Here is a 12211-nt window from a genome sequence, read left to right as displayed (position 1 = left end):
TTAGGGCAAATCCATGGGTTAGGGGGCGCAAATCCACGGGTTAGGGGGCGCAAATTACTTGCCTTGCCCCGGGTGCTGACAACCACGCTACACCACTGCTCAGAACGCAAGAGAGAAACATTCTAAGAGGAAGGCACACTTGGCAAATCCACACCATGATCAGCTCCCGCCTTGAAACTAATGTCCCCATTGTGGAAGGATATGTGGATCCAGAATTGGTCTCCACAGTCACTTACGGACTCATTGTTAAAACCGTGTTTATGGAAAACAATCTTACTTGGCTATGAGTGATCGCCAAAGAAAAAAAGAAGAAAAGATATAGTAGATGCACATTTAGACCAATGTGCCTGTTCTATCTGCAATTCAGGTGCTGAATGTTGATAGGCAACTTCAAGATTTTTTTTTGCTCTCCTTTTTTAATGGTTCTTTAACTTTAAAAAGGTAAAGGTAAAGGGACCCCTGACCATTAGATCTAGTCGTGACCTACTCTGGGGTTGCGGCGCTCATCTCGCTTTATTGGCCGAGGGAGCCGGCGTACAGCTTCCGGGTCATGTGGCCAGCATGACTAAGCCGCTTATGGTGAACCAGAGCAGCAGAGTGGTACCTATTTATTTACTTTCACTGGCGTGCTTTCGAACTGCTAGGTTGGCAGGAGCAGGGACCGAGCAACAGGAGCTCACCCCGTTTCAGGATTCGAACCACCGACCTTCTGATCGGCAAGTCCTAGGCTCTGTGGTTTAACCCACAGTGCCACCCGCGTCCCTTCTTTATCTTTAAACTGGACCCTAAATTGTCATATTCATTTACAGCTGAAGTTAAGATACTGGAAAGCATTACAGAACATCTATTCCACAGGCTGCCACCGTGTTGCCCCTGTTGGCACCCCCAAAGCCCCCGTGCCCCTACCTCCTCCCACCCATGAGGCTAGTAAGTCTGAAGGCGTTTACACTACTGAGACACAAGATGTCTCTCTGCTTCTCTTTGCCCTCTCAGCTGCTGATCTCTGCCTTTGATATTGAAAAGCTTGCAAGAGATTCCTTACCAGATGCTCCCCTCCCCTTTCCCAAAGCAACATCATTTCTGGCCTCTGGGCGGCCGGAGGAAAATAAACCACAGGATATGCTCCAGAATCTTCAGGAGCAGAGCAAAGGCCTGAAACAATAAACATCTGCTGTAGCTGACAATCTCCAGATTCTTCCAGAGAGACCATTTCATCTGGAGAGCTTTCTAGCTGTTGGAGAAACAAAGATCAGATTTTATATGTGGTGCAGTTTCAAAAGCATTTCAAAGTGTTTTCATGTTAAAGCACAAGCAACCAATGCAAACATTTTTATCACCCTGAAGGAAACCCCCAGCTTTTGTTCTGTCTCTGAGATTTCCCGCTCACCTCATTTCCTCTTGTTCTGAACTACTGCCTTTGTGCAGGCCAGGTTCAACTTCACTGACCCTTAATAAACAATTATTAGGAAGAAATAACTTGTCTGGGAGCACTAATATTTATGCATGAATGGATTGGTGATGATGATTCTGCTAAAACTTCTGGCACTGACTGCTTCACCTGCCTTGGCCAAACAGAAGAATCTCTAGCAGGCTTTTGCCGATTTGCTCTGGTTCTAGAGATGAGAAGACCAGGCAGAATTCTCATTATATTCCTCTTCTAATTCCAGTCTTGCATTCATACTGCTTTCCAAAGATCTTTGTAGGCAGGGTGCACAAATCTGTACATGAGAGGAACTGCCTGGACACTTGTAGAGAAGATTATTGTTACTGACATGTTGCTGGAAGGCAAAGTTCCAATGGTGGACAATTTCAAAAAGACTCAGAAATACTGTATTAGAGGACAGTTCTATACAACAAGATCCTGAGTTTGCTGAAGAATGGTGACTGGGACAAAGTTTTAGAGTTTGACCAGGAGGATCCTAGTTCAAATCTTTGCCCAGCCAGGAATCTTACAGAGTAACCGTGAGTCAATCTCTTAGCACAACCTATATTGCATGATTATTGTGAGTATAAAAGAAAAGGCCACCTTGAGCTGAGGAAGGCAGGGTGAAAATAAAGTACCGTATTTTTTGCTCTATAAGACTCACTTTTCCCTCCTAAAAAGGGGAAATGTGTGTGTGTCTTATGGAGTGAATGCAGGCTGCGCAGCTATCCCAGAAGCCAGAACAGCAAGAGGGATCGCTGCTTTCACTGCGCAGCGATCCCTCTTGCTGTTCTGGCTTCTGAGATTCAGAATATTTTTTTTTCTTATTTTCCTCCTTCAAAAACTAGGTGTGTCTTGCGGTCTGGTGCATCATATAGAGTGAAAAATGTGGTACTAATAATTAAATACAGTTGTACCTTGGAAGTTGAACAGAATCTGTTCCAGAAGTCCATTTGACTTCTAAAACGTTCAAAAACCAAATTGTGGCTTCTGATGGGCTGCAGGAAACTCCTGCAGCCCATCAGAAGCCGTGGAAGCCCCATCAGACGTTTGGCTTCCAAAAATATTTCACAAACTGGGACAGTCACTTCCAGGTTTGTGACGTTCGGTAGCCAAAATGTTCGGGAACTAAGCTGTTTGAAAACCAAGGTACAACTGTAATATAATTGCAATCAAATGCTATCTAAAGTAAAAGTTAATTCCTGCTCAAGTGGAACATGTGCAGAGAGAGCAGGGAGAATGCAGTCTTAACAAAGAGCAAATAAGATTTTATAATACTCATGCTAGGAAGATGTATCAGCATGAATAAGTGCAACAAAATCTTCAGAGATGAGTGGATGCATTTAGGAGTTAGTTGATGTATTTGCTTATAATTTTGTATGAATAACTCAGATTATATATGGTTCCCCAGATGCATATTTTTCACTTCGCTTTGAGAATACTGTTAATGAAATTCAGATGGAGAATGCTTGACAGGGTCATCGTTCTAGAAAACACCTTCACATCCTAGAAAAGCAGCTGATCAGAATTATCTTGGAGGGTGCATGGAATACGCGGCTGGCTGGTAGACACAGGAAGTCATTTCACAGTTGTTGGGTTGTTAGGCAGCCAGTGAACACAGATGCAGATACATCGTCCAGAAGAAACAGATCCAGAGGGAATAACGTTGGATACTGCAGTTCTTGGTCTGTGCTATCCTTTATTTGCCAGAATTAACAGTTCTTAGTCCAAAATAATTGGCTTTTCCTAGGTGAAATGGAAAAGGAGTGAGAATCATGTTTGCCTAAACAGCGGAGATAAGCAACTCATGCTCTCCAAGTCCCCCCTCCCCCTCCCCCCCAATCCTGCATGAGGTGAACACAACTGTATCTCATGAAAGGAGCCCAATAACCAGATGTACGTCTGTCACCAAAAATAACTGCATGTCTAATTTTCTGCTTCCCCTCTGCAATATCTATTGTGACATCACAGAGTTCTGTGCCATTGCCAGCCAATGGGCAGGCAGGGATACATAACACTGTGACATCACTGCATGATGGAAGTTCTACCAAATCTTCAGGAGACAGAACTCAACATGCAAGCACTGGTTTGATTTTTCATAGTGTCTACAATAGTTCTTCAAGTGCCTTACTTGCCCCCCCCCAACCCAGCATTAATGTACCACAATCAGTACTTTAAATTGCCAGCCCAACATAAAGTTAGACACCCTGTAGAGTGACTTTTGTGGAATCGCTGTGTGGCCCTTGCTAGTGATTATACATCCAATATATAAACAGGTTTTGGGTTACAAAGCTCTGCAAGGCAGCTGTTTCTCATTTCCCATCCTACACATGCTATCTTGCTTACATGGCAGTTTAGTTTAAAGGATCTGTGTTGACTCAGAGGAGCAAGATGTACAATGCTCAACTTTGCCTGAACGTCACATTATGACTTGTAGCACCAGCAGGATTTCTTGGTGGTTGGAGCAGTGTTTTTCAACATGTCGGGGAAGAACAACATGGTTTCGGAAATTAGGCCAAAATTCTACTCTCCAGGAGGCAGACTTGCACACTATAAACACTCTAACAATGTGCTGTGTTGCCCCACTGCAGTGGAAAATTCTGGTGACTCAGAATTTTGGCTGCACTGCAACAAATGAAAAGTTCATTAGCTAGCTTGACCATACAGCTTAAATAAAATGTTTCTTCTCTAAGATAAGGGTCAAGTGGGGGTGTGAAGGGATGGAATAGTTACTAGATACAGGAGAGAGTATTTTATTTTATTTTATTAGTGGTGGGTGGGACCTCCCTTGAATCATTTTGTTTCCATTTGAAATTGTTGTGAAGTTGTTACCAGTTCATTTGAGGACATCTATTGCAATCCAACAGTTCCTCCTGTCCTTAATTGGGATGCAGGCAGCGCTGTGGTCTAAATCACTGAGCCTCTTGGGCTTGCTGATCAGAAGGTCAGCAGTTCGAATCCCCAAGACAGGGTGAGCTCCTGTTGCTCTGTCCCAGCTCCTGCCAACCTAGCAGTTTGAAAGCACGCCAGTGCAAGCAGATAAATAGGTACCACTGCAGCGGGAACGTAAACAGCGTTTCCGTGCGCTCTGGTTTCCATCAGAGTGTTCCATTGTGCCAGAAGTCACGCTGGCCACATGTCCTGGAAAGCTGTCTGCGGACAAACGCTGGCTCTCTCGGCCTGAAAGCAAGATGAATGCCGCAACCCCATAGTCGCTTTGACTAGACATAACAGTCCAGGGGTCCTTTACCTTTTAATTTTTTACCCGTCCTTAGCTTCTAAAACAGGCTTCCTCAACCTCACCCTCCAGATGTTTTGAGACTACAATTCCCATCATCCCTGACCACTGGTCCTGCTAGCTTGGGATCATGGGAGTTGTAGGCCAAAAATATTTATAGGACTGAGGTTGAGGAAGCCTGTTCTAAAACATAAGGTGCTGGGGCTAATGGGGGGGGTGGTTTTGTGAGAAACTATATGCTTTGCAGGCACAACATCCTTGTTTCATTCTCAACCATCTCCAGCTAAGTGATGACAGGTTTCATGGGTGGAAAAGTGCTAACCATAGGGTGGTCAGTTGCTTATCAACATATCAAACTCTCTACCTCTCTGTCCCTGTCATCTCTATCTATTGATCAATTGATCATATATATGGAAAATTGGAAATAATTGCTATAAATTAAATAGATATACAGTGCACCTCATCATGGTGGGATGAACTCAGGCTGGTGTGCTTGCTTGGTTGCTGTCCAGTGTTGATGGGCAACTTCAAGACCCCTCCTGCTCTTCTTTCCTATGGCTCCTTATCTTTTGATCTTCAGCCATGTTGCCCATCATATAAAGGACACCTTCAAGCCAAACAGAGGGCCTTCTCGGTAGTGGCGCCCACCCTGTGGAATGCCCTCCCATCAGATGTCAAGGAAATAAACAACTCTCTGACTTTTAGAAGACATCTGAATAGATAGGCAGTCCTGTATTTGCAAGTTTTTAATGTTTGATGTTATATCGTGCCTTTAATATTCTGTTGGGAGCCGCCCAGAGTGGCTGGGGAAACCCAGCCTGATGGGTGAGGTATAAATAAGTTGTTGTTGTTGTTAAGCAAAGTCCTATGTAATGTAGGGCATGGGGCCACCCTACCATATTGCCTATCTATTAGAACAGAAATATTAATGCTAATATTTAATACCATGAATATGAAAGGTACTAATTCTTTTAAGAGTCAGTCAGTGCTCAGGAAAATAGTATTTATTTTACTCAGTATCTTAAAACTAGCAAGGGAGGAGCCGGTGGGTCTAGGAAAAGGCGTCTATGGGGCAGACCATCTTATTCGCAAGTCCAATAAACTTAACAAGCCACTGCATTTGGAAGGACAGACAAAATGTTTTGAGAAATGGGGCCCCTTTATAGGACTGGGGAAAGCTTTATGATTTTAGATAGGGATCTTTTTTTTGGATGCGCTTTCAAATTTCTCCGTGTTTGTTCATCTCTGACCTGAATTGCTGATGGTTTTGGAAAGACCGTTGGTGAGAAAAAGGTCACATTTCTGCACTTTTGCTCATCATTAGTCTCCATTAGCTTATTACCTCTGGCATCGCTCTGCTGGGCAAATTCCAACCTTGCAGTCCAAAGGAACAGACTTTCGCCCCAAGTCTCTCCCCCCCCCACTCCCTTTGCCTGCACCCTTAGGGTGTAAAATCTTCCAGTTTACTCATTGCAAAGCTTCCAAATGCCTATTCCCTCTCCCCGAATGGATTCTCAGACATATGAATCATCCAAAACGAAACTTGCTCCTTGAGAACTTTTCTGAGAGTGAGCTAAATTGGTTTGAAGTGTATATATGATCACTTGCAGAATCAATGGCAAAGGATATGAGAATGCCCTCACTGCTGCAAGAACTTTAGGCCTCGTGTTTTTGTAACACGCAGTTTAAATTTTTTAGAAACATCCTTGTCTTCTGTGTTGCAGAGGCATAGGTTGTAGAACATTTTAAGCGCTCTGAAACAGTGTTTTTCTTGGAGAGGAGTCATGTGGCGGGCTTTCAAGAGTGAAATCGTTTCAAAACGTTTGCGGTGGTGTGTTTTTTTGCTTTGGCTTGCAGCTGCATTAGAAATGAAGCATTTTTGAACATGGCAAATATTTCCACTCAAACCACTGATGATGTTCCTGGAGGAAGAACTGACGCTACAAAGATTATAGTTTGTCTTTCCAATTTACATAAGAGCTCACAATGGCGGAGGAGAGAGGAAAGGAAGTAATGAAGCTACAATGACAATTGCTTCATATAGCCGAAACTATGATGCCTGTTGAAAGCATTGTTTGGCTAGAAAAAAATATATAGTTGCATTGTAGCTGTGATATCAGGCAAAAACCACTTCATCCATTGTCTCTCAAGTCTATTGAGCATCTTCAAACATTTACCTGCTTTCAAAGATGTTCATTTACTTTGAATTGGCAGCTTCAGCGTCACAGATCCCCATAGATTGAGCCTGCCATTTTCTAAGGAGGATACAAAGGGAATGCATGAGGAAGATTGTTGTGGCCATCAAAGCAGGCCATCAAATTTCAGACTTCTATAGGTGAAAAGCAAGAGATTTCAAGATGGGATGCGGTGGGGAGATTTTTTTTAATCCAGAGTATTTTGCTGCAACTCTTTTCTTTTCTTTCTTTTTTTTTGCATCCAGTAAATCATAGAATCATAGAATCATAGAGTTGGAAGAGACCACAAGGGCCATCGAGTCCAACCCCCTGCCAAGCAGGAAACACCATCAGAGCACTCCTGACATATGGTTGTCAAGCCTCTGCTTAAAGACTTCCAAAGAAGGAGACTCCACCACACTCCTTGGCAGCAAATTCCACTGTCGAACAGCTCTAACTGTCAGGAAGTTCTTCCTAATGTTATCCACTTAGAATAAATGGACACTTTTTAAATAAAAGAAGCACAGGGATTAGTGCACTGGTCTGTTTCAGGGTTTATAACCATTATGAGTTTAAGCAGTAGGGATAGGCCAACTGGTCAATTTCAGTTTCTCACATTTTCCGATTTCCCCAATCTTAAATTCAGTTCTCCACTTTTTAATATCAGTGTGCATGTTCGTTTGTTTTTTTTTAAGTCCTCATGAAAATTCACCAGTATTTTAGTGGGAATTTTGTCCAATGTGCACTTTTTTGTATGCAATTTCCCTTAATAAATAATCTTTGCACAACAATATCCCAAAATATAATGCATTTTTTTTGCATGTCACTTTCACAAATATATGCATTTTACTCTAATCCATGAGGGTTTTTGTTTTTTTACAAAATTAGGAAAAGTGCAAATTCAAAGGTATTTCACTTTGTGTAATATTTCAGAAGGTACCAAGTAGGTAGGTTTTTATGCTTACAATCAAATTTCTCTCCATTCTCTTGTACTGAGAAAGCATTCTATGAGGTCCAATGTGCCTATAAATGGTGCCCTTGGACTGTAGGAAAATAAAGAACACAGCCAAAGAGAAAATTGACTCATCTGCAATGGGACTGGCACACAAAAATTATCTCCCCCCCCCCCCGCAAAAAAAGCCCTGTTCTTTTGAGAACAACAACCATGACATTGGTTTGTATGCAATGTAGAGCTAATGTGAATATTCCATTAACACTAGGGTTTCTCCTTGAGCAAATAAGTGTCAGCTCTTGTGGCGTTTGCCTGTTCGTTTAGAGCCTGTCTGTACAGGGGGAAAAGAAAGGGTTAAAAATGTAGACCAATAGGAAAGCTGGAGGCAGAGCCTTCATGTGTATAAAAGGGCTTAGCCCGAGTTTTGTTAGAGTTGTTGGTTGGTTTTAGTGGATTGGCTGGTTGGGAAAGGCAGTTGGCAGGCAGTTTGTAATCGTAATAGGGAGACAGGACAGTGGGTTCTTGAGTGAGGGGAGTTAGAAGAGATAGAGAGAGGAAAATAAGACAAAGTAAAGAGTAGCAACGTTTGGAATACCGTAAAAGTTTGTTTGTGTCTGAAATAAAACACACTCCTCTTTATTAACTTGAGAACCGGACTGAGACTGAAGTGATTTTACTGGGGAGGACCTGGTTGGGGGCAGCGGATTAGTGGTGTACGGGTCAATAGTCCATGAGATGACCGGGGGCTCCGTACGAACACCACAGCCCTCCTACCCCTGTGTACCCCCTAAATGGGAACATGGGGTTCTCCCAACTGTGCAGAGCAGATTTAGGCATGGCACGTGTAATGTGAAGGGAAGGGGGGGGAATCTTGGTGCACTACCACTAATCCTAGCTCTAGGGCAACTACCGTATTTTTCCGTCTATAAGGTGCCCCCATGTATAAGATGCCCCCTATTTGGGGGACTCAGTTTTAAGAAAATACACCCTCAGCACTATCCGTGTATAAGATGCCCTCTAATTTTTAATATGATTTTTTTTGGGGGGGGGACTATTCTTATACATGGAAAAATATGGTATTTAGTTGCATACCGCCCATTGTTTCACAATGACCCCATTGCTATACAGAACAGTTACAATTTTGGTGCCAAAGAAGCGAATGGCTCACAGTCTGGAACAGCAGATGCAAAGCCACTTTGTTCTATTCCAAGGAGAACCAGATAGCCTGTCACTTCCCCATTGCATTGGAGAATCAGGCCCATGATTCATTTACACCCACGGCACCTGGCTTTCCTGTGCTGGATAAGTATTCTGGCCGCGGAACGACGCCTTGGCAAATGCATCTTCTAACCAGAGTAAAGTTTTAGGCAGAACTTGAAATAACTGTGGTTATCGTGTAGGCTTTGGGGAAACTGACCTTTCCTAAAAACATTCCAAGGTAGCATGTTGTGTTCTTATTAGCCAGGGTTCTTACACAGAAATGTGGATGTCTGTCTGTCTGTCTGTCTGTTGGTCTGTCAGCTAGCTGGGTCAAAGCAATCCAATCCTTGGAGGATAAGGCTGTGATGTCAACCTTAATCTCCCCAGTACAGTTTCTCCTGCTTCTACCTCCTCTCAAGTCCTTCCAGGTGTGCTTCTCTTTCGCACACAGTTGCAAGCAGGAGTCCATTGTTCACCCTTCTTCATGTGGGGAAAGGCGTGGAGGCTACTCCATTTGGGTAAATGGGGCACTGCCCCACTAATTGCAACCAGTCCCCACCTACCTGCTGTCTTACTTAAAAACCAGTCTAGGAGGTATCCCTGGCTTCCGGCTTCCTCCTACTTAGTCTCAGTATTGCACTTGTAAAACTCAGCAGAGAGGAGGATGGGGACAAAACCAGAATTAGTTGACTACACCTGTCTACAGCCACTGGAAGGAAGTGGGCAGATGAAAGGGGAAGGGGAAGGGAAGGGACAGGTAGAAAATCCATGGTTACCTTCACCTTTGGTGGATATGCCCAAGGATTAAGGCTTTCTGGGAAATGATTTATAATGAAATGAAAAAGGTATTTAAATATACCTTCCTGAAGAAACCAGAGGCCTTTCTCCTGGGCATGGTCGGCCAATTGGTGTCAAAGAAGGACAGAACATTTTTTATGTATGCTACAACAGCAGCAAGAATACTCATAGCAAAGTACTGGAAGACACAAGATCTACCCACCATGGAAGAATGGCAGATGAAAGTTATAGACTATATGGGACTGGCAGAAATGACCGGCAGAATCCAAGACCAGGGAAAAGAGACGGCGGAAGAAGATTGGAAGAAATTTAAGGACTATCTTAAGAAACATTGTAAAATTATTGAAGGCTAGAACGATGTTGATTCAGAAATTAAGTGGTTAAAAGCTGTAATGATTATGTGATTAAGAAAAGAAAGGTTAAAAATTATATAGAAATTAGGGGAAGGATTTGCTGAATTGACTTAATTAGAGAATGGAATACAGAAAGGGGAGGTATGAGGAGGTCGGGAAAGTAAGTTTTATGAATATAAGGGATGGAAATTATACTTGTTTTGTATGTGTTTTGTTTGGTTTGTATGTATTTTTATTGTTTTTGCTTTTTTTGTTCTTTTTTTCTGTTTTATATAAATTCCTAAACCTTAATAAATATATTATAAAAAAAAAGAAAATCCATGGTTACCTCTTCTTTTCCATTTCATAGTTTTGAGTCCTTAGGAATTCACTTATAGATGTTTTTAATTCGACTTTTAACGTGTCCTTCTTTTCCCCCTCTAACAAATAATGGAATTCTGCTCTCTTGCACCTCCCCCCTTTTTTTCCTGGAAAGCATTTAGTTTACCAAATAAACAATATCCCTCACAATAAGGTACACATAAGGCAAGTCTTCTTCCAGATGCTAATCCGTTCAAGATGTCCGTGTATAAACATTCTGAAGGCTGAAGCTGGAACTTGTAAAGAAAGGTGTTCAGAAAATGAGATTTCATCTGAGGAGCATTTGAAATATGCATTTGGATATGGCAAATTTGAACCCAGATTGTAATCTTAAAATAAAGTAGGAATGACATCCAGCAAATGTAACAACCTCCTCTGAAGTCCACGGTTTCCACAGGGTAATCTGGGTCATCAAGTCTCTTGCTGAAAGCATTTCATGCAGCACTTTTAGAGAATTAGTTTGATGCAGTGTTGGTCATTTGTTCTGGATTTTAGGATTTTATAATCTTAAATGTTGTTGTTGTTGTGTCTGACTCTTTGTGACTCCATGGACCAGAGGCTCAGGGCTGATTTCCTTCAGAATGGCTAGGTTTGATCTTCTTGCAGTCCATAGGACTCTCTCTTGCAGTCCATGGGAGGGGAGAGACTTCATCAGGCAAGGCCTCCTTCCACCTGCCTTGCCCCACCCTCCGGCCCTGGGTCTCCTCATAAGGAAGCTGTGCCTGGAGGAAGAACTGTGAGGGGAGACGTTAAGAGTCGTCAACAGTTGCAGTCGTTAAGAGTCGTCAACAGGCTCATCACAGCTATCTGCCAGTCACCCATTCCCACCACCCTTCTGAGTAATATCCCTCCCCACCTTCTCACTATATAGAAGGATCTGGCAACTTCTGTTTCAGTGTATCTGAAGAAGTGTGCATGCACACGAAAGCTCATACCAAGAACTAACTTAGTTGGTCTTTAAGGTGCTACTGGAAGGAAAAATTTTTTTTTGTTTTGTGAGGGGAGAGACTCCATCAGGCAAGGCCTCCTTCCACCTGCCTTGCCCAGTCTCTGCTTCTCATGTTGTATTGTATTATGTTGTGCACTGTGGTTTGCTGTTGTTTTATTGATTGGAGTTTAGAAATTACTTATTGTAACTGTTGAGTGGATTTCTGTTTAATTTTGAAATGCTGATATTTAATATTATTCTATATTGTTTTAATGAATGTTGAATGTTATTTTATTTGCATATTGTATATTGTATTATGCATATTGTCTTATTTATATGATGTTAGCTGCTCTGAGCCTGGCTTTGGCTGGGGACAGCGGGATACAAATAACACACACACACACACACACACACACACACACACATATATATATATATATATATACACACACACACACACACACACACAATTTTATTATTTATAACCCGCCCATTTGACTGGGTTTTCCCAGCCACTCTGAACGGCTCCCAACAGAATATTAAAAACACGATAAAACATCAGCATTAAAAACTTCCCTAAACAGGGCTGCCTTCAGCACTCACCGCAGGGCAATGTCCCTCAAGCCTCCCAGGAGTCTCTTATGTTCCGCATGGTGAGTCTGGTCCCCACCCTCTAGGCCAGGTGGAAAGGGCCTTGCAGGGAAAAGTCTTCAGCACTCACAGCAGGGCAAGAAAGTTCTTAGCATTCCAGCACACTCTGGAATCGTCTACCTTGTAGACTATCC

The 12211-nt window shown here is 42.6% G+C and overlaps 1 long non-coding RNA gene across 1 annotated transcript; it reads right to left on the bottom strand.

Annotated features, from left to right (window-relative positions):
• Positions 1-3102: 3102 nt before the first annotated feature.
• LOC310743868 lies at positions 3103-3537 on the bottom strand. The gene is made up of 2 exons (XR_014539280.1): positions 3333-3537; positions 3103-3169 (listed from the first exon to the last, which is right to left on the bottom strand). It is a non-coding gene; the product is annotated as an uncharacterized lncRNA (long non-coding RNA).
• Between the last annotated feature and the right edge of the window lie 8674 nt (positions 3538-12211).

Source organism: Podarcis filfolensis (genome assembly GCF_964270895.1).
Source record: "Podarcis filfolensis genome assembly, chromosome: 1".
Classification (NCBI taxonomy): domain Eukaryota; kingdom Metazoa; phylum Chordata; class Lepidosauria; order Squamata; family Lacertidae; genus Podarcis; species Podarcis filfolensis.
This window is presented reverse-complemented; position numbering and strand designations above follow the sequence as displayed.